Below are 22,733 nucleotides of genomic sequence, written 5' to 3' on the forward strand. Positions count from 1 at the left end.
TTATGACTTCTGTTATTTTCTCCTCAGGTTTATAATCAAGGCAAGGAGAGGAAGAAGTGTAAAATGGGTAAGATGTGATCTTAATTTCTGTGTGGTGGCAATGAGAGGCCTATGGTCGGCCAGAATATATAACATTATGTAGAAGTAGGAAGCTTCTTACCAGCCAGAAAATGACAGAGAAAGAGGAAAAAAGAAGTTTGGGTAAAGAACAAGAAAAACAGTTGACTCGCATTTCCTGTTATCCAGTACTAAAATAAAGCAGTTTAAAAATTGAGATCAGTTTTTATTATCCCATACAATACAGTTTACATACACTAAAACCTAACCCATTATTGTACAATACTGAGTAAACTAGCTACTGTAGCTATGCTAATACAGGAAGGTCCTTCAGGCTGTTACTGAACCCTTGCTAACAAATAATGACTAACATAAATTAATGTAATGGATATATGGCAAAGGGAGAAAAAGCTAACTATACCTATAAAACAGATCAGTGTTTTGCAGTATTGTTTGCTACTAACGTTAAGTAACAATTAATAAATTCTACAGTTGCTGGACCATAGTGGTATTTACTGGATACTTTTTAGTAGGAGAGAGAATTGATTTTCCATAAGTAAGAAATTACAGTGCACTGTGGCAGCAAATATTTGAACTTGATTGAGCCCATGATAAACGCTACTTTTTTTTCCCCCACCATTTTCTGCTATTTATAAATGTAGCATAGAGCTAACGAAACATACATGGGAACTGTGGGATGTGTTCACCTACAAATGCCAAATTTGCTATTTTGGCAGGCCATATTACTATTTGCATTTCATTGTAATCTAACTATTAATTCTCTAAAGTTCTACTGTTTCAAACAGAGTTGGGGATGTTCAACACTTCATATTTTCATTAATGTCTGTAGAATGTAGAGTAACAATCACAATGATCTTCTGCAGCATCACTGTGTTCCCCTGTATTTGTATGTTAAATACTGTTACAAGTCTCATTCTTGGCTTTTCACCTCACTTGCTAGTAACAAGAGCTTCTTTAGCAGTAAGTGCTAGAAGATAATAAATATGGAAAAAGAAAGGTAATTAATTAGTTCTATGAAATCTGGCAAAATTAGTCTAAATCCATTGTCCCTCAATAAACACAAATTAGGATAATACCCAAAGTATACTCTGACAGATGTCATTAAAATAGTACTTCTTAATAAAATCCCACAAACGCAGAAAAGGTAGGCTAACTGCAGCCTACACATAATAAGTAAATGCTACTTATTTGATTTTAGAGAGCTTATGTTAGAAATATTTTTTAAAAATAATGTGTAAATATTTAAACAAATCCAAACCTCCTAGTAGTATTTCTGGGAGAAGCAAAGCATTTTTTTCATTGCAGCTCAGTAAGCTGCAACCTTAGAAAAGATTTCATCAAGGCTTATCCAGCAACAGTTTATCCAGTTTATATCTTACTACCTTTATAAAATATTCCACCTGAGGGAAAGCAGCTAGAATACAGAGAATCAATCACATTCATATTATGTAAAGCAGTATAATTGAGGTATCCTGAAAAGGAGCAGCAAAAATCCATCTTTATCCCAAAAGGTGACTTTTCTGATGCTCACAGAAACAGACCTTGTAAACACCTAATCCAAACTGAGGCAAAGTATTACCTAGTTTTCAATTATCTTTAGTCTTGACTATATCCTTTCTGAATTATGGCATTAGCAGCATTATTTTCAAATAACTGTAAAAAAACCCAGGACTAATAGATTTGTACTGCTCAAATAAAGCAGAAATCAGGATGCATAAGGATGGCAGAACCAGGCCTTTCATAACCTTCCAGAAAGACTGAAACTTTGAAAACGCTGTTTTTTATTATTATTCATCCTTCCTTCTTTTGTATTCCGAATCGTATTAATAGGAGTAGTGTTAGACCTTTATAATGCATCTCTCAACAAATATTCCATTTGCGTTGTAGCTGATTGTGCTTTTTTTATATTATGTGTTTATATAGATGTTTATTTGACACCTCCATTGCAATGGAAATTCACTTAGAGCTATGCTGAATGATTTTGCTCTCTTTGCTATTGATCTTAATGTCATCTTTTTTTCTCTTTTTTTTTTTTTTTGAGATTGTTATATACAGTATGAGTAAGAAAAATTGAGAAAAGTCTTACTATGTTCACAAAGGAGGTGAGGGTTTAATAATGTCATCAAACTATTTTGTGCAGCCAGTTTCACCCTTCTGTCTTCCCAGTCAACAAGTGTCTTAAAGACAACAGGTTATAATCTGCTCTGTCCCTGTAAAAGACAGTTCTGCATACGGTGGCAAGTTTCTATCTTGAATTTCCAAAAGTGTGATATATTACCAACTAACCTTTTCAGAAAGAATTGCCACATGATGATTTGGGAAAAGGGGTTGACCCAAATGTAAAGATTCTCTTTAACTTAGACACCATTTTTGAGGCAAAATATTCATCACTGCTTTTCACATTTTAGGTTTTTTTTATCAAGACAAAAAAACAAGAGACTGAAAAAGTATAGAACAAAAGTTTCGAATAGCATTACTTTAGCAGCTCAAAGTCCTATGGGAATACAATTGTGTGAATTTTGCCTGCCTGATCACTGGCTGTATCCACCTCTGCCACTCAATCCTTGAACCTAATCTCTCTTTTTCTGATATTTTTCCTTAGTATAACAGCATAAAACATAGCACAGCATAGCATAGCATAGCATAACAGGTTGGACTAGATGATTCCTGAGGTCCCTTCTGACCTGTGATTCTGTGATAACGTGTCCTGGTTTCAGCTGGAATAGAGTTAATTTTCTTCACCGTAGCTGGTATAGTGCTGTGTTTTGGATTTAGTATGAGAATAATGTTGAGAACACACTGATATTTTAGCTGTTGCTAAGCAGTGCTTACACTAGTCAAGGACTTTTCCAGCTTCCCATGCTCTGCCGGGTACACAACAAGCTGGGAGGGGAGGGGGCACAGCCAAGACAGCTGACCCAAACTGGCCAAAGAGATATTCCATACCATATGATGTCACACTGTATATTAAGTGGGGGCAGTTGGCTGGGGGGACAGCAATTGCGGCTCAGGGACTAGTGGGGCATTGTTTGGTGGGTGGTGTGCAGTGCAGTTGCATCACCCTTTTTTCCCCCCTGGGTTTTGCTTCTCTGTCTCTCTCTCCCCTCCTCATCTACTACTGCTATTATTATTATTATTATTATTATTATTATTATTATTAAACTGGTTTTATCTCAACCTATGAGTTTCTTTACTTTTGCTCTTCCTATTCTCTCCCCCGTTCCACTGGGGTGGGGGGAGCGAGCAAGCAGCTGTGTGGTGCCTAGTTGCTTGCTAGGGTTAAACTACAACACATGTAACATATAACATAACATAACATAACATAACATAACATAACATAACATAATCTCTTCTACAACATAATAGTTTTCATTAGAGGGCTTTGCCAGAAGGTGCTATGCCTTCATCAGAGCTATGACACTTTGATAAAGCACTAGTGCAATACATCATCAAGGAGCTGCATAGGGTGATGTATTGGTGTAATACATCAAAATGCCACTGCTCATGAGAGGTTTGATCCTGCGACTGTTGAAGTCTGTAGAATACTAGCATTGAGTAAAATGAAAAGAAGGATCAGGACCATAATGTGCCTTATACAAAATGACTTTTCTATCCTTCTTGTTTTCATCTTTTTAAACTCTTTTTAACTTTGCTATATTTAGTATCTTAATTTAGTATTTTAATGAAGGTTTGTATTAAAGGATTTAAGAAAGACATAGTAGATTATCAAATGTGTATGCATTACTTTTCCTCTCCAAAATCACTGGGGATTTACGGGATAATAAAGGGAGAGGATTTTGAGTTTGTATGGATTGCACTGTGAGAGTTGGAGTTTGTTGCAGTGGGAATAAAACCTTAAGCACTAGCAATGTAAAAAATATTTGTGTTGGAAATGCTATAAGAATCTAAGACTGTAATGGCAGCAATAATGGCCTAGGCCAAAGATCACATACATCAGCAGTATCCTGCCCCTGACAATGCCTAAATGTCACTTACTCAGACAACAGTAAAAAAATACAGAACATGCATGTTTTTCTACTCAGTGTTTGGCACATTCAATGTCTTTGCTATCCTTCTTTGCCACTTTTGTGCTCAGTCTCACAGAATGCTTTCCATCTACCTTTTTACAGCCTCATAAGACTTACCAAACCACCTGGGGCAGCTCCTAGCAGCATATGCAGAGCTTTGAGATGAGTTGCAAATGCAAATTGTGTTGTTGCTTTTATGATTGAATATCACACTCCTCTGCCTTTCTTAGGGCATCTTTTCAAAGAGATGTCATTCTAAAAATTAATTGCCTATCAGGCAATAATTGACTAGTGACTGTATATGTTTCCATTGTGATATTTTCTAATACTGAGTTCTACAACTGCCTTTTTCCTGTAAAGAAAGAGAAAAGGATTATATTTTGGGGGGCTTAATATAACAGGTTAAGAATCTTTCCAGTGGTGTAACTACACAGTCCTTAGTGTTATAAAAAAAACCATATATACACATATATCTTTTTCCTGATGTAAAAACTAATTCTGTTTTTTTATGTAATAATTATCACCAGGTTAAAATCACCCCGGTTAGTAGAATTTGAGGGCTGTCTGTTATTTAAGCCCTTCCCAAAACATTGAGTTAGATTTCTAATATGATTTTTTAAATAATATGTGTGACATAGACACATAAAAACATTTTAGCACCAGCTTTCTTCTAAGAATTAGTGTATATCCTATTCCAGGATGGACTTCACTATATTTTCTAGTTTATGTAGATGTGAAAAACTAAAAAACATACATATTGAAAAAAGTTATCCTACTGTTTCCTCCATTAGGATTTTCAAGCATGAAAGATACTATCACATTATGAAAATACTTACAGCTGAGTGCATTAACACCTAAAGTTTGTTATTCAGTATTTGTATCTGTAGTAGCAAATTTCTTTAAATAATATACTTGCTATAGAAATTTAAGGAAAAACAAGCATGGAAATAAGAAAGCTATTGAAGTGAAAGTCAGAGAATTTTTGAAGTTTTTGTCTATAATACTTAGTTGCTTTCAATCCCTGGCCTTCAAAAAAATCCTTGAAAATGTAGCCAAACATAAATGGATGGAACATTTATTGAGCAGTCTTTAAGAAACCAATGTCTTAATTTTTGATTCCTGGGCACTTTCAACTCTGTAGTTTAACTTTAGTTTTTCTAATGAGAAAGACAAACTAAAAAAATTGAATTTGCCTTTATAAGCATTAAAGCAGCATACTTTTTTTTTCTGCTGGGACTCATTGGATATTGAAACTGTAGGATTGAAAAATGTGTTTTTCCTAAGTTTGAATACTAGATACCATCAAATAAAAGATTACTTCATCATTGGAATACTTGAGTCACAGCATTCTCTAAGTACTGGGAAGACTAACCCTGGTTATCAGAAAGATCTGGTACATATGACAGTGTGTTCTTCTTTCTAAAACTAATAGCAATAACAATGACTGTAAAAGGAAATACTGCATTACTACCTACTTTCATAATAAGTCCAATGAAAGCTACTTAGTGATGGGAAACTACAGTAACAAATAAGGCATAGAGAAAGTCCACTTACTGTCAACAAGGTCTACTAACAGATTAATTTAATAGGAATTGTGCATGTTTTTAGAGAGGGAATAGGAATTAGAGGGAAAGATAGGTGACTTACGTTTCTTTCTTTCAGAACTTACATCCAATAAATTTAGTTGTTAAGAGACCAGAAGAAAAATAACCTTTTGAATATCAGTTCAAAAGAATACAGCTGTCATGGCTTACTTCTGGATTTTGAAAGGCAGGAATGGCAACTGAGTATATAACTCATAAAGACAGCTCAGAGGTGTCGAGATTGTAAAACCTGAAACGTGTTTAACAAAAAGTCAACTTCTAAATAGATGTAGTTAAATCAGAAAAACCTTACCTGAAGGTATTCTTAAATCCATCTGCAGATATCTTGTCCAAATCCATTGGTGTGGTCATCAAGGACTGGTCACTCAAGGTTCTTTATCAGTGTAATTGCATCATTAAAATCTGAATATAGGATAAAATAACAAGATTTTAGCCTTAGATATCAGTTTCATAGCCAAAATTCATGGCAAACAAACAAAATTAATAGAAACTACAAGATGCATACAAACCTGTGCACAGAGTTGGAGGAGAGAAAAAACTCTTGAAAATTAAAACAAATTAAGAGCTGCAGGAAAAATTGGCAACATGCAGCAATGACATTACTTAAGTGAAAGAGTACCACAAGCTCTTTCTCACAGTGTCCCTTGATAGGAGAATGTTAAAAGAGTAACCACGAAAAAGGAAATCTATTAAAAAAAAAAGAGATGTCTATGGAGGGGTGCATTTAATCATTGTGGAGAACAGCAGATGGTCTAGAGAAGTTTCACGATTTTTAACAACAACCTAGAGAAAAAGGCTTCTCAAAAACTTTGAATCCATGCTAATAGTTTTGATGTAAGATCTGTAGCAATTGGCTGAAATGTATACTTTAGTGAAATAAGTTTTCTTAATTAGATGTTAACATCAAGTGGGGGATTTTTAAAAGTGTAATAATAATTCATCTAGCACTGAAGTCAGTGGGAGTTTTACCATTGTTACCAGTGAAAACAGAATAAGGCCACACTAAACACCATTGAATAGCATAACCTAAAGTCTTATGACTGTCGTATTCTGAGTTTGAAAACTATCAAATAGAGCTTTAATGTGAATCAGTAAAGTCTACACCTGTCTATCATGCTGCTTGTTTGCATAGAGTTTTCAGTAACTGCACAGATATTGGAGCATATATATGTGTATTTAACTAAACATGTACAATACATATATTTTATATGCAAGTATACTTCACTTAAGGAATGAAGTAATGAATAAGTGATGGTTTCAGTAGAATCAATATTAAAGAAACTTTCTGTTGTTCAAACTTGGGAAATTTTTAAAAGTTAAGTGAGCTCAAAGAGCAACAGATGAAGTAACTTCCTCATGTAAAGGCTCCAAAACAAGAGGAATGGTCCATACATCCAGCTGTTCTGCACATTTGGGAGAGTATGCTCTATATCAAGAAGATGGAACAGCAATTCTTCCAGCACAAGGAGTCTATAAAATAGTGCTTTAAAGGAAATGGTATTTTTGCTCCATGGTTTAGATAGATAAATAGAACAAGTAGAAAAGTACAAGAGTCAAAGTTATAAATATTCTATTGTTAAGTTGCCATTTCAGCTGAACTAGAGAAGAGAAACAAAAGCTAGACAATCAAACAAGTCTTTCAGGAAGCAGGGGTAAAAAAATAAAGAAGAGATCCATATAGAAGTACTACAGTCAATTCCTAATCTAATCAGAAATTATTGACTTCCATGTGTATTGTCCTACATTGCATGGTACAAAAAAAGAAAAAAGAAGTTTTGTTGGCACCTTTCTAGCTTTGCTTTCCTGTTCTGTACCTGGCAATCGTATTAATGTAAAAGTATCTTACCAAATTTCCTAAAAGCTTGATTCATTTTACAGAATGGCCACAAAATGCCTTGATTTGCATTGTTAGCCTAGTCGTTCCTGAAAATATTGAATTCAAATTATTGGAATAAACCTTTCCTGTCAATCAAAAGCAGCAGATTCTGCTTCTTTGAGGCCAGTTCTGCACAAGTGAAGATCAATGCCTCAGAAACAGTGATAGCAGGAAGAATTTTGAACTATAGCACTGCTTAAACTGAAGAAAGGTGAGTGATTTGGAGCAAAGAATTGAGATAAGGAAACAGTGAAGTGTAATGAGCAGAAATATCAAGATATATTAGTAGAAAAGACCAGTATTATTTTAGCAACATCTGTCTAAAAGATTGGGTAGGAGCTTTAAAACTTCAGGTTTTCAGAAGCAGTATTAGTAACTTGTAATTCTATTCATATATAACCAATGGACAATGTTCTCTCCCAAAAACTTCAGATGTTAGTTAAATATTAATGTCTGCAGCATAGGGCTGAATCTGCATGTCTCATTAAATAAATATAGTTTATAATAACATTACACTTTATTATCAGAACTTAATAGTTATGTGATAGAGTAGATCCTCAACTGTAGTCTGGGCTGGAAAAAGCATAATATAGTATTAGTTTATAATTTTACATTTTGGTCCAATAAACTTCCTGTCTGATGTCAGTATCTATTCCTCACCTTAATTGAAATATAGCAATATGTAGCAACATATAATATTTCTTTATTCAGAGAGGCATGCCTAGTGACCAGATTGCAACAGTGATAAGGGTTTTCAGAAATGGTAAATTAATCTACTCTTTCAGTACTGTACTGAGGTGCACACAGAAGACATTGTATTTGAGGAGTCAGTGATCTTGATCAGGTTATGAATGCTCTATTAGGGCTGCATTGAAGGCATAAGAACTCCGTGTGTTACTAATATAAATAACTTATAATGTCTTTGGGAAAGGTAAACTGCATGTGGATCAAGGGGTGTAATGCACTGATCCTGACTGGGAGACCATTGTAAGTCAAAAAGTTCTTGATCCATATAACATTTAACCTGAGTGATTAGCCCTAGGCCTGTGCTGTGCTGCCGTATGCTGCACATCCAGTACGGCCTTTTGCTACACAAAGCCCTTGGCCACAGGATAACCTCAGCCACCTCACTGGAAGAGAGGAGCCTGTAGGCAGCTCCCACTTCATAGCAGTGATTACACCACCTGTGTGGCCTTGCCTTTACCTAAAAGTGTAGCAAGACATTCTCATGAGACCATACTTTAGGAATAGAGTTGTTTCCTTGTAAGAAAATTATATAATAGCTCGAATGACCAAAAATAAGGAACTTCTGTCCATGGACCAGATCTGCACAGAGCGTCATTGGAAAATCTATCTGGGGTGCATCCAATGCTGCATAGAAGCAGGGTTCCCATGATCTGAAGAAACATAAGATTTACCTGCTATCTATAGTCCCCTTTATATTCTATCTTATTAAAACAGCTGAAACCATTTGTTGTTGAACCTTTCTTATTGGAATCCAGGAAGAACAGGTAATTCTTTTCCCAACAAAACAAAAAAATATAATCATAAATCTCTTCCAACAATTCTTTTAACAATAAGTCACATACCACATAATAATACAGTTTGTAGACCTACTGAGACCCCTATTTTTTTTTTGCATTTTCACACTCAATGATTTTTAACCACAGAACTATTAAAATAAAGTTTATAGCTATTCATTTTAAATAGTTCTTTAACTTCTAAGGAAGTTAAATGGTTAACCAAAAGCATAGACAGCTGACATTTTTTAAGATACATGTTATTCTAACAATTTGTTTTCCTCTGTGGCATTCTGTATTGCAAAGCCCATGATACTTTCCCAGTAGAACATATACATGGTTTTTAGCTTCTGTCTCATGCGTAATCACCAGCCCCAAAATCTACCAGGACCACAACCAACAAATTTTAATATCAATGTATATCATTAAATTCACACACGCAAACACAAAAATTGACCTCAAAGTTAGGTACAATTATTTTTTTGCAAGGGTGAAATCTTGGATATATTTAGATTTCAAAGACTAAAATTTTATCAAACCAGTCATAATCATGATGATACTGCATGAAAGTGTTTTGCAAGACATCTTTATCTTTCTAGTCATAGCAGTTACAGACTAGTAACTGTTTCTTCTGTCTTAAAAAAGGTCTTTTCATGTACCTATCTTGTACCTATCTCCAGCCACATAAAATAAATTCTATCACTTTGAACACCTGGATTTTACAAACAAAAATTCTTCAAATGATGCCATATTTAACTGTCTTTTATCTGAGATTCATGTATATTCCTTTTAACAGCAGCATACATTGACTACATATGCTTAGCCCCTGTTAGCAGACATGCTCTACGGAAAAATCTATGAGAGGTTTGCATTACTGATAGCCTTATGAGGTTAATTTGAGATCTACATAATCTGAGGAGTGCATATCTGTTAACTATAAAATGTTCTACACTGCAGTTACAGAAAGCTGTATCCTGCCTGAAGCCCTGTTCTACAAGCAAAGGAACGGATGTTCAAACACATCCTCAACATATACTATTGTAACTACTGGTCATAGCTTTTCAACTGAACAGAACTTAACAAGAATGTTTCCAAAGCCATGATGGAGATTTTTTCACAAACCATTCACTATTGGAAAATGTTTTTTATGTAGCAGAGAAAATAGCAAATGGAAATGTCATATTTAAATACGTTGACAAATTGTGAACACTGTGAATGCTTTCATTTATGTACGTTCTCATGGCCAGCATGCTTTGATTAAATTGTGTACCTCAAAGAATAAAGTCAAATAACATATGCTTAGAATTTAAAATAAGAAATTCTAAATATTACAGAATAGTAATGACTACTGTTGATTATTTCTTCCAGAATCTGTTTTTCACATTGGCCACATAAAAGCCTTAAGACTTCTGAGGTTCTTTATTGGCACTTCAGTGTCACCTCCTCAACAGTCAGTCCCTCCTCAACAGACCTCCAAGAATTGAGACTCAGTCACAACATGAACAACTGTGGGAGTTGCTCTTTCTGTTCAGTGCAATGATATGCTATTCCGAAAGCTTAATGCAATGTATTAGAGGCCAAATAATATACAATGGGATTCCAGATGTTCAGTGGATGAGCTCAAAATCATGGATCTTTTTCCATTATTTTTAGGCTGTCTTTTACTTTATGAAACCCCCTTATAATTTTCTGTTGTGCATCTAAATTTAATTTTAATTCAGTAATTAACATCTTCATATGTTTAACATTTCCAAGGTCCTGTTACTATCAGTGATTTCTGTTCAATGCAATACTGAGGCATTTCCTATTTTTATGAGCTCATATGCAATATTACAGATGTTTTGTGTCAGCTTTTGTTAATCTTGGATTACTCTGTTAATTCATTACCTAGCTGTTTGAAGGGTGCACTTATTTAAGGAATGCCAGTGTAAACAGACACTTATTTTTCAGGGTCTTATGTATTATTATGGCCTACACCATGAAAAGGCAGCAATATAGTGAAAAGAGATTCTATACTATAGCAGTACTATTATTCTTCTAGCGAACAGAAGCAGTACAAACAAGTAATAAAAAGTCATGAAAAGTTATGAGACTGACCCAAAGACGAGCTTATTTTTCACACAGGTCAACTAAGTCTTTTAAAATTATCTGAATAAAGAAAGTCATCAGCAAATTTTTTAGGTTAAACTTGTTCAATATGAATTAAGTGACAGTATGATGTGATACTTTTAAGATATATGATGAGAATTTTTAAGTGATGGTGTGATTTTTAAGTGATGAATTTTTAAATAATAAAGCTGAAATCAGCAAATGTTTCATGCTCTGCAAAGTTTTGTTAGTAATTGGAAATTTTACAGTAACACATAAATAGTAAAAATCTAAGAGTGTGGTGAAGTGTCATAGTTTATGCGGATGTGCAAATCAGTTTCTATATTTATTTATTTTCTGCTTGTTCCTTCTCTAGTAATATCTTTGAACACAGTCCTATTCTCCACCTTTACAATCAACTCACTTTTTGTTTTAAATGGATCAGTAAAAAAGTTTTATGCTGTCTTTTAAGCTAGTAAACACATTATTCTCTTTGAAACTATTTGCATATATGTATATTTGATGCTGTTAAAATGAAAACAATAATGTGAGACTTACAAGATGTGCTCAGTTTGTATTACCTGAGTCTGAAGGATAGAACTTCAGCCTTTTTTTTCTGTGTGTAATACAGTCTGAAAAGATTTCCATTAAAAAGAAAATAAACAACAGCAGAAGGTCTTAAATATTATAATTCCTACATATAGAAATAATTCATGCTTCCAAAGAATTTAGCTCTACCTCAGCTGATTCAATAAGCACATCACGATTACAATCCAAGATGTCACTACAGTTCTACTGGCTTAGGGTACCTGCAGGTTATAAAACACCTCAAACACAGTTTTAAAAAATGTGATTCATAAAGCTTCCTGTAATATCAAACTCAGAACTATGTACATTTAAACAGTCTGTCTGACACCATGAATATATTTGAATTGTTCAGTAAGCATGAAATCTAGAAAACTATGCATGTAATCTCATCAGAGGTCTGTATGTGAAAAATATTGCTCTAATAAGTTCCATCTTCCTATATTTTTTTTTGTTTTGACATAAATGATCAGCCTTTTACATACAATAACTTCAATGTTTTTAGATTACAGGAGTAGCAAGAATCAAAAAGTAATATAAATATAGTTTACACCAGAACACACAGCACACATTACTAACCTAACAAACTCAGCAGAAACAAAAAAAATCAATGAAAATTTATCTTACGTTTGTAGTTGACTGGTAATGAATAATTTAGCTTAATAATTATAATTTACAAATAGTCTATTTGATTTACTATTCAATTTAAATGATGCAGCTGAGCATAAGAACTTGTTCAGAATTTTGATGTTAGAATGGATTTAGTGAAAGGTGGGGTAAAAAGACTGGCAAACTTTCCTCCCGTTTCTAAAAACATTGCTAGTCTTTGATACTGCTTTTGGATTTGCAAAACCAAATCAACCATATGCATACACATTATTCAGGCTGTATGCACATTATAATAAATTATTATGGTACACCATTGGAGATAAAAGAAAGAAAATTGCGAACTGACAAAACAGAGAATACAAGATTAGCACTATACATATAAATTCTTATTCTGGAAAGATATAATAAACCAAGAAACTTTTTTAGCCCAGTTAATACTTTTTCAATAGTTTTCACCATTAGAAAATACTAAACAATGAATCAATAACATGGAAGGAAAAAAAAAATTTAATTAAACTAAATCTAATTGATTTTGTTTTCAAGCGCTCATTTAATGAGCAAATTATGAGAAATGGAGATACTTTGAGAGACAAAAACATTCACTTTCAGGTATGTGAGCTATTGGCATTTAAGCATACTGACTTTTTAAAACGACCTAACATACATTTATACATAAGTGATGTTGCAGCTGAAATCATGAGACCACACTTCATTGATTTTAGAACAGAACCCTGAATTACAAAACCTGATGATTCTAAAAACAGAATGAGCTAATAAGCTAGTCTGTTAGATTCTGTAACAATCCCATACTTAGTAGTACTCATCCTTTGGGAAGTGTTTCCACCACAGAAGTGAATAATAGTATTTAGAAGGGCGTACAAAATGTCAGCATTTCTCCAAGAAGCAAACTCAATATAAAATTTCTTAAGCTATAAAGACATGTTTTTCCATTAGGTCTTTTTTTTGCATATGTTAATGTGTATGTGCATACATGTGCATGCCCACAGTCCTTTTGATAAGATCACTGTCACCCTAATTTGAAAAATTACAGTACTCAGAAACTCTGTAGGTATTTTAAGATTATCGCTAGAGTGGGTGGTGAGGAATCAGAAATCAGACATTCTGATTCTGAATCAGGCATTCTGTTTCCAAAATGCAGCCTTCCTGAGGATTTTTCAGGGTAAGAAGGTAAACAATATACTCTGTGCAACTAGTGCAGGCACTTTTCTTCCTTTTCGTACATGTTGAGAAACCAAATATCTGGACAAAATCAGATGTTAACCTGCACAATAAGTTCAATGCACCACGTAAAAAGACTTCTTACAGCTTTACACCTACAGTGTGTTTTGAAATGGTATCAAAATAAGCTTAATTCTAAGAGCAAATACGCACGTGATGAAAAATCTCCTCTGTAAGACGTGATCATTAGTAATAATGAGGGGACTTTGGTCTCATTTAACATTTTCCTATTCATAATTATGCCTGTGTACATTTTTTGAGCTATGCAACAGTTAGTTTCTATTGTGTCAGCTGTAATGATTCAAAGCTGTTATGTTCTTGACTCGGTCAGTGATATAACATTGCACATCCAAATTTCTGCAAATACTCTTGGGTTCAAACACCTAATATAATCCAACCCCAGGATACCTGTATCATAATGCCCAGAATTCTAAAACTATAGCTATGATATTTTTTTAAAGTAACAAAAATATACTTCTGCTACTGAAGAAAGTTCATATGTTTTTATCAGTGGAGTAACTCATAGAGGAATAATTATTAAAGAAGTGTGATCCTAAGACTATTTCTCTTATATACGTGGTATTACCCCAAGCCATCTTTCCTGTCTGAGGTGACATCTAGTAGCCTGAATAATATTCTAAGCTTTTTAAACTGAGGAAGATAAATTTCAGCCCTATTCACATCTATTGTTAAATGATTTGCACACAAAAATAAATAAAAACCAGAGTTTCAGTAATTTATCCAACTTTAGTCAGATAAATACAGTCTCCATTGTGCAGTGACATATGTTGCCTCTGAAGAGTCTCTTGACTGTAATTGTTTGAATGACACAATCTAATTGGTCTGATGAGGAAAGTAGATGCCTGGAACTGTAGTTCAAATTCAAGTGAAAAAGATCAGCTTTGCTAAACTACCAATTAAAATAATAAAAATAATTATTCTAGAGATTTAGAAACTGGTCTTGCTCATTAAATACTGCTTTCATAATTCTGGAAATCAGCACAGTCAGAATATTGAGCTTGAAAGTTCTGATTCTCTAACAGTGAAGCAGATTGATACTGGAGTGTTACTGTGTACCCCTTTCAGAATTTGTTGACTTTTTTCATGAGGTGCCATGAATCTGAAGTAAGAGTGATCCTAATAAGAAGGAACATAATAAGAAGGATCAAAGGCAGTTTTAAATATCATTGTGGGTTTCAGCACAAGACTTCTAAAAACATCTTAATAGAGGAAAACAAGATTTTGTGCATTAGGTGCATTTTTCTAGGTGCACATTAACGTTGTCCATGAACACTGACTTGCCTATTATTTTCAGTAGACTGAAATCTACATATATATTCCCCATATAAATTGAACTGAAATATAATTAAGACTTTTTCTCCTACTTTAAAGAATAGGTTTTTGTATGCACGGTGTATTTCCTTGTAATTAAGCAGACATTTTCTTACAAGCCATAGATAAATCACTTTAAAGGAATTGTTTTTTCTGTGTCTTTAACGGAAACATGTAATTCTTAAATTTAGTAATTTTTAAACACTATGGCTTTAACATTATGAGTGAATAGAGAATTGCTGCAAGCAATTTACTCATGTAGAGATTGTTTTAATAAAGATTAGTAAAAGTTTGAAGAGTAGAAGCTTACATGGTGAGAAATATTTTGGAATAAAATATAATTTTTTCCTCAACTGCAATAGCATAAATCCCAGAAGACAGCTATAAAGGTATTTTTAGATTTTTAGAATGGGAGGTACAAGGTAATTCCTCTTAAAAATTATAGTCTGGTAATACAGGGATTCCAGAAGGCCTGTAAGAAAAAAAATACACCAACAGGAAGTAATTTGTGAAACAGCTGTTGAATATTGGACAACTCTATTATTCTCTTTCTTTGTAAAATACCTATTAATACAAAAATTGCGTTAAATACTGTGCATCTGTTAAGCTACACCAGCGAGATGATTCCTCTGAGTGATATGATGTGGACTCAAACCACACATCAGGAGTCAACTGGCAGAACAGCAAGTGGGGTTTTGTGCCAAGGAGGAACAATCAAGCAGATGTTTATTCTATGACAACTAACTGAGAAATTCCTTGAGCATAAAGACAAGGGAACTACATAATGTTTTTATTGATTTTTAAAAAGCGCTTGATAGAGTGTGTCAAAAGGATTATTCTGCATCTTGGAGTACTACAGAATCCTACAAAGCTAAAAGCAACTACCCCTGACTTAAGAATATGGAAAGCACAAAGAAAGTTAACGGTTTTGCTCACTGATTTTTTTTCTCCTCAGACATTTCCTTTCACCTCTTCTAGTCAACCATATTTTATGAGTACCTCTGAGAAGATAGCTTAAACAGAATTGTCAGGGCTGATCTCTGCTTTCTAGACCATATTAACCCAATAACTTGAGCTTTTAGAGCCAGCTCATCAAATCCTTGATGACAGTTTAAGATTTAGATTTCAGATTAGGAAAAGGCAACAAAATATTGTGTGAACAAAATAAATCTGCTAGGTAGAGAGAACAGTAAATTTGAAGCAGGAACAGATGAACTGCTTCAAGTAAAATGACTACATGCAATAATGTTATAAGAAAACAAGACTCTTGACTTAATCGACCCAGCAGTCGGGAAAAAATAGGGAGCCTGTAAGATATATCAAACCTACAATCTATAATGTAATAGAGAAAAGTTAAACTTGTCATGCTTTATACCTATGTGTATCAATCTAAGAAAGAAGACATCTTAATAGACTAAAAACTAGATACAGAATGCATGTTTTGGGACATTAAACCTAGCAGGGTGATTCAAACTCACTTCTCCCTACACTTAATAGAGACTCAGAGGACACAAAAAGGTCTCCTGGGAGAAGACATGATAGGGACTCAAGGTCCTTGTTTTGCGAAATTATTATCTACCAGGAGAGAAAGTGCCACAGATTTTACTATTTTACACAGTATTTCTTCTGCAGTGGGATATTTTGGACATACTTTGGACATTGAGAGATCTTCTGCATAACAGAATCCAGTTCTGTGTTCTCCTTGGAAAACACTTTAATTATTCAGATTAGAAGTTGAGTAGGATGTACATCATCCTCATTCCTCATATTGAAATCTGCGTGTATATTACCATAGTTTAGCAAGAATAATGAATGGGAACTGAAAGATAAAAAGTAAAAGGGAGCTGAAATCTGTACACTAATGGTCTCATTGTATCTTTACTCACGGACTTTTAAATTGATTTTGTATTACATAATTATTTAACATAAAACCAGAAACATACAACAACAGAAATAACTCATGGACACAGTCATCTGTGCAGATCTGGGTCCTCTAAAACTGGTCTATGGTGTGAGGAGAAGGGGGAAATAGACTCCCATGGAATCCCTGGGCTAAGGCTCAAAAAGTCCAATAAAGCTGGTCAATATTCAAAGACCACTTCCTCTGAGCTCAAGATCGGTGCATCCCTAGGAGGAAGAAGACAGGCAGAGGAGCCAGGAGACCAGCATGGATGAGCAAAGAGCTTCTAGAGAAACTCACATGGAAGAGGGAGGTTCACAGTATGTGGAAAAAGGGACTGCTGCTTGGATGGAATATAGGAACATGGTCAGGATATGCAGAGATGCGATGAGGAAGGCCAAGGCCCACCTGGAACTAAATCTGGCGATGCATGTCAAAGATAACAAGAAGGGCTTCTTCAAATACATCAGCAGTAAATGGAAGGCTGGGGATACAGTGGGCCCACTGCTGAACAAGGAAGGGGTCCTGGTGACCAGGATGCAGAGAAGGCGGAGTTACTGAATGCACCCATGAGTGCTGAGGGAGCTGGCAGGTGTTCTTGCCAAGACACTCTCCATCATCTTTGAAAGTCTGTGGAGGATAGGAGAGGTGCCTGAGGACTGGAGGACAGCAAATGTCACTCCAGTCTTTAAAAAAGGCAAAAAGGCGGACCCAGGAAACTATAGGCCAGTCAGCCTCCCCTCCATCCCTGGAAAGGTGATAGAGCAGTTCATCCTGGAGGTCATCTCCAGGCATGTAGAGGACAAGAAGGTTATCAGAAGTAGTCAACATGGATTCACCAAGAGAAGATCGTGTTTGACCAACCAGACAGCCTTCTATGCTGGTGTGACTGGCTGGGTCGACGAAGGGAGAGCAGTGCATGTCGTTTACCTTGACTTCAGCAAGGCTTTGGACACTGTCCCCCATAACAGCCACACGGACAAGCTAAAGAAGTATGGATTAGATGAGCGCACAGTGAGATGGATAGAGAACTGGCTCAACAACAGAACTCAGAGGGTCATGATCAATGGGGCAGAGTCTGGTTGGAGGCCTGTCACTAGTGGTGTTCCCCAGGGGTTTGTGCTGGGTACAGCCCTGTTCAATACATTCATCAGTGACCTAGATGATGGGATAAGGGTGTAACATCAGCAAGTTTGCTGATGATACCAAGCTGGGAGGAGTGGCTGATACACCAGAAGGTTGTGCTGCCACCCAGCGAGACCTGGACAGGCTGGAGAGCTGGGCTGAGGGGAACCTCATGAAATTCATCAAGAGCAAGTACAAGGTCCTGCACCTGGGGACGAACAACCCCAGGCACCAGTACAGGTTGGGGGTTGACCTGCTGGAAAGTGGCTCTGCTGAGAAGGACCTGGGAATGCTGGTGGACAGCAAGCTGACTCTGAACCACCAATGTGCCCCTGTGGCCAAGAAGGTACCTTAAAAAGAGTGCGGCCAGCAGGTCGAGGGAGGTTATCCTTGGCTTCTACTCTGTCCCAGTGAGACTACATCTGGAGTATTGTGTCCAGTTTTGGGCCCTCCAGTTTAAGAAGGACAGCGAACTGCTTGAGCAGGTCCAGCGCAGAGCTACCAAGATGATCAGGGGACAGGAGCACATACCTTATGAGGAAAGGCTGAGAGACTTGGGTTTGTTCAGCCTGGAGAAGACTGAGGGGGGATCTCATCAATACCTATAAATATCTAAAGGGTGGGTGTCAGGATGATGGGACTGGACTCTTTTCAGTGGTGCCCAATGACAGGCCAAGGGGCAATAGGCACAGTTGGAACACAGGAAGTTCCACCTGTATATGAGGAAAAACTTCTTTCCTGTGAGGGTGCCAGAGCAGTGGCACAGGCTGCCCAGGGAGGCTGTGGAGTTCCTTCCCTGGAGACATTCAAATTCTGCCTGGACGTGGTCCTGTGCCCCCTGCTCTAGGTGTGCCTGCTCAAGCAGGGGGGTTGGACAAGATGATCTCCAGAGGTCCCTTCCAACCCCTGCCATTCTGTGATTTTGATTCTGTGACTAACCAGCAATGAAAGCTACACAGTATTTTTAAGTCTGAAGATGGGTGGGGGTGAGGAATGTGAGAAGAAAGGACAGGGTACAGACTAAAGATAATCAAGATGCAGATCCTAAACTAAACAAAATTACAGCTTCCATTTTTAGGAAGAAGTATCTTGTTAGCTGATTGGAATGAAGGTGCAGAAATGGTAACTAATATACTGTAGCAGGAAGCAGAGCTCAGAGTTTAACCTTTTCAGTAATAATAATCGTTTTTTCTACTCAAACACATAAGTGTATATTTAAGAGGAAAAATATATTTTTTCTTGATTCTGCATGACTAAGAATAATTCCACATGACATCAATAGTACATATGAAAGAAGAAAAACATCATCTGAAAAAGACCAGACAGACTGGATTATCTTTAACAGAACTTCTGAACAAACTTTGACACAAGGAATAGTTACAACTAGAGGTCTGATGATAAAAGGAAAGCACACATACTGTATCAAGGATGTGCTTACCATAGGATTACTTCCCCTTGAGAGGGAGAAAGGGATTTAAACTGAAGCAGAATGCTAGTAGAAAGAAAAGTGAGCATAAACTGAAAGTGAATATATTTAAGATGTAATTGGGAAAATTTCCTAGGTACGACACAACTAAAGTTTTGAAATAATCTTTACAGGTTACCTTCCTCTGAAGGCAAGTCTAGAAATGCTACTGTTTTTTAAGAAGAAGCTAGAAAGTTTTAATAAAGGGATCATGCGATAGTAGTTTGCAGCAGTAGTAAATGACCCTTTGTCACCCTTTTTCCTAATTCTATGTCCCTAAGGTGAGAAACCATTGTTAGAGAAACCATCTGATTTTTAAAACCAGAAATACTTGATTATATGCAGAAGCAGGGTTACCATGAGTATTTAGGCATTTCTATGATATTGTCTATTGCTTATATGTTAAGTATCATGCAAATTATGTCATCAATCAATATTTTCTAATAGAAAATTGTCCGAACCAGGACTCAGAATATCTTAAGTGCATTCTTGACTTGTAGCCTTTTACTGCAAATTTATTATATGTAAAGTGAACACAGTAGTTGCTCCGATGTAACATCTAAGTACTTACATTTTCCATTTGAGATTAGAATTATATTAGTAGTCTTATTTTTGCATTTGCTTAATTTTATTTTGCTTTTGCAGGACATATATAGGAAGACAATATAGGGCAATTGCACAACAGAAATGAAGAAAACTGAAGATACAGTAAGTTTCCATTAAACTCATTCATCCTGATAAATTCTGGAGAAAGAAACTTTTGGCTATGTGATTAACTGCACATTAAAACAATGCAACTTATAGTTCTAAAGTTATTGGCAACATGAATTCTTTCCTGAGGCTGAAAAGGAAAAGATATTGAGATTGTGTGAGCCAATTTGTTGCATTTATTATATACGAATTTCTTTGTTTATATCAAATGTACATCATATTAAAAGATATGAACTGATCTAGAAAGAATAGAGTATGAAAACAAATTTAACAAGGCATCTATTCAATCCCTTTTTCTACTTTAAATATCTATGCCTGTATAAAAACAGCTATGAATATTGCTGCTTTCCTTGCTGTTTATTATAAACTAATGCCAGTTACCTGTAAGTAAGAAGAAAAATTAAGGAAAATGGAAACCCTAATAGTTTTCACAATAGAAACTGGTATTATGGTGATTATGTATAAATTAAGCCGTGTTTTTGGTTTGCATGGCAAGGTTTGGTGGGGGGGGGCTACAGGGATGGCTTCTGCGAGAAGCTGCTAGAAGCTTTCCCTATGTCCAATAGAGCCAATCCCAGCTGGCTCCAAGACAGACCTGCTGCTGGCCAAGGGCAAACCCATCAGTGACGGTGGTAGCACCTCTGGGATAACATATTTAAGAACAGGGAACAAAAAACCAGAAAAAGTGCAATTGCAGCTGGAGAGAGCAGCAAGAACACATGAGAGAAACAACCCTGCAGACACCAAGGTCAGTGAAGAAGGAGGGGGAGGAGGTGCTGTAGGCGCCGGAGCAGAGATTTCCCTGCAGCCTGTGGTGAAGACCACGGTGAGGCAGGCTGTGTCCCTGCAGCCCAGGGAGGACCACAATGGAGCAGATATCCACCTACAGCCTGTGGAGGACCCCACGCCAGAGTGGGTAGATGTGCCTGAAGGAGGCTGTGACTCCATGGAGACTGTGGATTGGAACAGTGCCCTGTGGACCTGTGGAGAGAGGAGCCCGCACTGGAGCAGATTTGCTGGCAGGACTTGTGACCCCATGGGGGACCCACGCTGGAGCAGGCTGTTCCTGAAGGACCGCACGCCATGGAAAAGACCCATGCTGCAACAGTTAATGAACTGTTGCCCATGGGAAGGACCCACATCGGAGAAGTCCGTGAAGGACTGTCTCCCAAGGGAGGGACCCTATGCTGGAGCAGGGGCAAAGTGAGGGGAGTCCTCCCCCTGAGGAGAATGAACTGACTGCTACCCCCATTCCCCATCCCTCTGTGCTGCTCAGGGGGAGGAGGCAGAGAAATCAGGAGTAAAGTTAAGCCTGGGAAGAAGGGAGGGGCAGGGAGAAGGTGTTCTAAGATTTAGTTTTAGTTCTTATTACCCTACCCTGATTTCATTGGTAATAAATTAAGCTGAATACCCCAAGTCAAGTCTGTTTTGCCTGTGACAGTATCTGGTGAATGATCTCTCCCTGTCCTCATCCCAGCCCATGACACTTTTATTATATTTTTCTCCCCTGTCCAGCTGAAGAGGAGGAGTGATAGAGCTGCTTTGGTGGGCACCTGGCATCCAGCCAGGGTCAACCCATCACAAGCCCCTAGCCCCAGGAATGCCTTGCATGATGATAAATCACCAAGAAAGAAGGAGTCTGGTCCCTAGCTATTTTTATTTGCTGCTGAGCAAAAGGGAAAAAAAAACAAACCCACACACCTCCAAGAAAGAACATCTTTAGTGTAAATTGTCTCATAAGGAAGTCCTGTATCAAAGGGAACCAATGTGAAAAACTTCATGGAATATGAAGATACTTCAGCCTGTTCTTAGGCAAGGACTAAACCTACTCTTGAGACATCTGACCAAATACCACAATCCCCAGGAAAAGCAATGGTTCATACACATATCTGTCTAGAAAGACAAAGAAAGAAAGTATGCCTCTTCTAAATATCCCAGTTGGAATACTAGCCTACTATTTTTTATCTTTTTCCAGGAAAGTGGTACCTTCCCATCTATCATTACTGAGAAGTGAACAGTATAACTAAACTGATGGAGTAGAAAATAACTAAATATCAAACACAACAGATGTTATGGGCATCACTTTATGATTCTTTTCAGAACAGGAGGGCACGAAAACTGTACAATTGATGTAAGGAAAAAATTGTGTTCAGATCTTTGCCAAGAAACACTGTAAACAGAAACTACAGTGTATGTGATAAGAAATTGAAAGGATAAATGCCAGAGAATCATTAATAACTGTAAAAACGTTCAACATAGACAGCTTAGTACATGATAGGATTACATATAATGTCCTCAAAATTAACAAAAATATTCCTTTCCCTGCTGTTTTGGGTGCAAGCAAAGCAACCTGGACAATTAACATTCTGAGTAAGCAAACTCTAAAGAAGGATAAGCTTATAACACAGATTCGAATACCAACATGTCCTGGATTCAGCTGGGATAGAGTTAAATTTCTTCACAGTAGCTAGTATGGGGCTATGTTTTGGAGTTTTGCTGGAAACAGTGGTGATAATGTGGAGATATTTTAGTTGCTGCTAAGTAGCGCTTACACTGGTCAAGGACTTTTTCAG

Source organism: Phalacrocorax carbo, chromosome 4, assembly GCF_963921805.1.
Source record: "Phalacrocorax carbo chromosome 4, bPhaCar2.1, whole genome shotgun sequence".
In the NCBI taxonomy this organism is placed as follows: domain Eukaryota; kingdom Metazoa; phylum Chordata; class Aves; order Suliformes; family Phalacrocoracidae; genus Phalacrocorax; species Phalacrocorax carbo.